Source organism: Camelus dromedarius, chromosome 16 (genome assembly GCF_036321535.1).
Source record: "Camelus dromedarius isolate mCamDro1 chromosome 16, mCamDro1.pat, whole genome shotgun sequence".
Classification (NCBI taxonomy): domain Eukaryota; kingdom Metazoa; phylum Chordata; class Mammalia; order Artiodactyla; family Camelidae; genus Camelus; species Camelus dromedarius.
In genome coordinates, this window is record NC_087451.1 from 27,833,389 (window position 1) to 27,838,482 (window position 5,094).

Below are 5,094 nucleotides of genomic sequence, written 5' to 3' on the forward strand. Positions count from 1 at the left end.
TGGGGCCAGGCTCGGTCAGTGACAAGGCAGCGGGGTTGGGGGCCGGGTAGCACTGCCCAGGAGGCCGGGGAGGCAGGCGACAGGTGGTGCTTGGGCACAGGGGGGCAGGATCGCAAACGGCCCCTGACCCGGGAGGCCTGGCTGTGGGGGACAGACGAGCCCAGGCCCCCATCTGGGCCATCAGACTGGGATGTTCAGCCCAGGCAAGGTGGGAGTGGCGGAGGCATGGTCCCTGGCTCCTGCAGGATGAGCCAGGCCAAGTGGATGGGGTGACAAAGAGGCTGGAAAAGGTGAGGAGGGGTCCTGCAGGGCCGGGGGACCTGGTGAGGACCGGGGAAGCCACTAAAGGAAGTTAAGCCTGGAACTTTGCTCAAGTCAGACTCGCCCAGAAGCACCAGCATGTGAGGCTTGTTCTCGCTTCTTCCCGCCACCTGTGTCCTTACCGCCTTTGGTGGCTCCCCTGTGCCCCCAGGAGTGCACGGCGGGTGCACACGCGACCTGGCCAGCCTCCCTGGACTAGCTTTGCTCCGTCCTTGTGTCACCACTCCCCTCGGCGTCCCCGGAGCCCACCTGTGCTCTTCCACGGGCAGAGATGGGCTATTCTCCAGGGAGTTGTGCGGGGCAGGCGTGCACCTGCGGGACCCCTGAGAAGGGGAAATCGAGGACCTGGGAGGGGGTGGGTGGAACTGGGCTGGGGGTGCGGGGTACTGATATGGGGCATTTTTCAAATCCTGGAAAGGATGACTGAAATTGGTCCTAATAGGCTTGCTGGCATGGCTCCCAGGAGTTAGGGGACCACAGCGCCTGCAGAAAACAAGGAGGGCTGGGGGTGTTTTTGCAGGAGAACCAGCAGCTGACGGAGGACAGTAAGGAAAGTGCCAGGAGGGAGGATCCAGGCCCGCGTGGCCGTCACACCCTCAGGTCCTTGCGGGCTGGACACACGGCTCCTCCCTCCGGGCCTGAGCAAGATGGCGCCATGATCTTTGGTAACCAGTGTGGGAAGGGACGTCCCTTTGCCACCTTCTTCCTGTCAGAGGCAAGTCAGTCAGTCCAGTCCGCACGTGCAGGAGAGGACTTCATGAGGGTGTGGGTGCTGCCGGGGGTCCTGGGGCCGCTTGGAGGGGCCCGCATGGGGAGCAGGCGGCGGGCAGCCGGGGACGGCGTTGTTTGGCCTTTATTCCCCCAAACGGTCAAGGGTGGGCGTCGCCTCCCTGACACTCCAGACCTGAGCCTGGGCTCAGGTGGCTGCACTCGGGAGAAGGGAGACCACTCGGATCTCTCCCGAGCTGCACAGAGGGGCCGAGCTGGCCCTCGGACCAAGTAAGCCAAGGAGCCATAGGACCCCCTGCTGGATCAGGGCTTATAGAAGCTGAGACTGGTGTCAGCGTCAAAGACTTGAGACACAGGCTCTTAAAACCTTGGACGTGGAATCACCGCGTGACCCAGCAGTTCCACTCGGTGTGTCCCCAGAAGACACGACTGCAGGGACTCCAACAGCTACTTGTGTGTCCGTGTTTACAGCGTCACTGTTCACAGCAGCCGAAAGCTGGAGACACCCCGTGTGCCCACCGATGGATGAACGGATAGACAAAGTGTGGCCCATCTATGTAACGGGATCTCATTCAGCTTAAGAAGGGAAGACATTCTGGCACCTGCTGCAACACGGATGGGCCTTGAGGACACTGCTCAGTGACGTCAGCCCATCACCAAAGGACAAATCCTGTAGGATTCCACTCCTGTCGGGGACCCAGAGGTGCCAGGTTCATAGAGACAGGAGGGTGGGCGCCATGGGCCGGGGAAGGTTTGATGGAGGTTAGGGTTTAATGGGAGTTGCGTCTGGGGGAGATGGAAGGAGTCCCCTGGAGATGGCGTTTGGGCAGCAGCGTGAATGTGCTTAATCCCCCTGAAGTGTGCTCTTGAAATGGTCAGTTTTATTCTACTTATTATGCATTTATGTTATTCATTACGTTATTGTATTTTACCACAGTAAACTTTTTGAAGTCTTAAGATGCAGGGCTGTGGGTGCCCATCATGTCCCTGGGTAACTCCCGGGAGTGACCGCCCCCAGCACCAGCTGAGTCGCCGACCACCACAAGCCCAACCCAGCGGGACCCCACCCCAACCCCAGGTGGCAGCGTATGCGCGCTCTTTCCCCGGCCACCGCTGCCTCGCGCGGGCGCCCGCCCGGGGCGCATGCTCCCCTGGGTCCTCATCGGAGGGGAGGCCGTGCATTCACTGCCTGCCCTAGGGCTGCGTCACGGCTCCTGCTGTCACCAAGGCTAGTGCTTGCAAATGTGCCGCATCAGGAAAGATGATTCTGTTTGTGAGTTGTGAGAAACTCCACTCATTGGCTGGAAGGATAAATGGATGGGAACAGGAAACACTTCAGGGTCCACCCTGACCCTGACCAGGGCCTGGTGGACCCCCAGGAGGGGACACCCTGCAGAGTCCACAGTGACTGTTCCTCCAGGGACCACAGGGGTCTGGGGATGAGCCTGGGCACTGGGCCCTGTTGTGGGAGTGGCTCCCCGCCCAGGGTGCAGGATGTCCCGGGAGCTAATCACTACTGCCAGGAGCGCCCCCTGTGGTGGCTGGTCCTCCAGGCCCCCTCACGGGGGATCTCAGTGTTAGGGTGCAGGCTGAGAGGGAGCCCCTTGGTGGCTTCCTGGTCACCCTCATGGGGTCTGGACAATAAAGCTAAACCCCGTTGGCTTGGGTGTTAGGACCTGGTCGCACGCAGAGCAAGATGGGATGGGGGGCTTGGAAGCTGATGGGGTGCAGAGACCCAGGGGCCCCTCAGCACCCCTCCACCATACCCTGTGTCCAGTGCCGCCGAGGCCTGTGGTGACGGCCCCCTCTGCAGCCCTACTCCTTGCAGCCCTCCCCTGTCACACCTGGACCCCACCATCACACCCCCAAAATTATTCACCAAAGACAGGCAGAGCCTTCTTTACACGCGCTGCCCCACAGTCTGCTGGGGTCTTGGCCCGGCTGCAAAATCCCCACTGTCCCCAGCGGGAGTCCGGATAGACCCTCCAGGTGGGGCAGACTGGCCACACAGTCTGGCCTCGCTTACCGTCTGTCTTCCTCAGCGAGCACTCAGACCACATGAAATGGCTCTGTGCTCTCCGCCCAGTCACCCTGCTGGCCCTTCCAGGCCTGATCACCTGTCACCCGTGTGAGCCCCCCCAGGGCGCCCCTGCCCGCCCCCGTGCCTGGCTGGCAGCCGCTCGTGGGCCAGGCCCTGGTGTCTGCATCCTCTCTCCTGTCTGCCCAGTGGCGCGCTCTGGGTGCTGGTGATGCTGGTGGACCGTCTGGCTGTGGACCTGGGTCGCACCCCTGTCCCCAAGTCTCGCTGAGTTCCGGGAAGGTGGCAGGTGCGGAGGAAATGCCGCCCTAAAGCCAGAGTTCTCCCCCGCCAGCCCCGGGCGCAGCACCCTGTCTCTGACTCCTGGGCTCCCCTCCGCCAGGCGGGCAGCTTGCATGGGATCTGCACCCTGGCATTTCGGAGTTTTGTACTTTCTGGACCATTATTGTTCCTGGAAAACTTTCCAGCCAACTTTCCCTTTCACCCTGGAAGGCAGCCTGGCATAGAGGGTCCCTGCTGGTGGCACCCCCATCTCTGGCCACACCCTTTGCCACCACCCAGCCTGTCTGCACAGCTGGCTCCAAGCGCTGCTGGCCGTCGGTGACATGAGGCTGCCACCCAGCGGCCACTCTGGGAGTTTCCAGCTTTCCCCTTGGCAACCAGCCTGCTCGGTGGCCCACCTGTTTCCTCCCTCACCTGCCCCTCCCTTCCTTCCTTCCTCCCTTCCTCCCTTCCTTCCCTCGGCAAACTACAGTGAGCTCTGCTCCGCTGCTCTCGGCCAGGGCTGGCCCCACGGCTTGAGGGACGCAGCCAGAGAAAAGCTCAGCCCTCCTCCCCGTGGGGCCAACTTTTAAGGTGAACATAATTTAAAACCAGCGGGCAGGTGGCAGGAGGGATGGGGTGGGACCTGTCTCAGCCTCACGGGTTCTGCCGGCCACCCTGACCGGGGCCACATTTGGGGCTAGAAGACCTTACCTCTGTGGGGGTGGCGGCCTCCCGAGGGGGAGGGTACGTGACTTGAGTGACCAGGAGACTGCAGCGCTCCCGGGAGTCCCCACTCCACCCAGCTCCTGTGTTCTTCACTCAGTTGCCAGGAGTGTCCTGTTTTGTTTTGTTTTGCTTTTTTAACAGCTTTGTTGAGACATAATTCACATACCACATAATTCACTCGTTTAATGTGCACAGTTCAGTGGGTTTTAGTATATTCAGTCAGGCAACCTTCACCACAGTTGTTTTAAAACATTTATTTCATCACTTCAAAGGGAACCCCTGCCCCCAGCCCCCAGCCCCCGCGAGCGCTGAGGAGGGTGCATTCCTCCGTCTCTGAGTTCGCCTGTCCCAGGAGCCTGGGGTGGTGGGATCACTCACTCTGTCCTTGGGGGTCTGGTTCTTGTCCCTGAGCTTAATGCCTTCCAGGTGCGTCAGGCCTGCAGCAGGTGCGAGGGCCTCCTTCCTCTTGGAGGCCGAGGGCGGCTCGCTTGCCCAGCCCGGGCGCGGCTGCCGCCAGCACCGTGCCGCCTTCCCTACGGACCTGTTTGCATTCCTGTCGGGCTGAAGCCGAGGGGAGGAATCCCAGGGCGCATGGTGCCGCCATGTGTCGTCGTTCGGTGAACTGCCAGGCCAGGGATCCTTTATCGCCCGCCCCTGCCCCCGGCACACCCGGTCAAGGGCCCTAATGGCTCCTGCCTGCCACCCACGGCTTCCGCCCCACCCCGGGGCCCGGCCCAGCTCCCGCCCGCCGCGGGGCTTGGCCGGCTTCTCTGCCGGGTCTCTCCGGCCTTTCTTTGGTCTCAGAGCCAGGCGGGCTCCGGGACCTCCTTTCTGCGCTGGCCCTGTGGTGCGCGTACAGCGAATTAGGAGTTCAGACCTGGAGGCTTCAGGAGGGCAAGGCCTCTGTTTCAAAGCACATAATAGAGGCTCCACTCCTTCGGTGGCAGAAGAAGCTCTCTGAGCAGGAGAGGACCCAGAGCTGTGTTAATTTCCGTGTGGGGTTGCAGTGGCCTGAG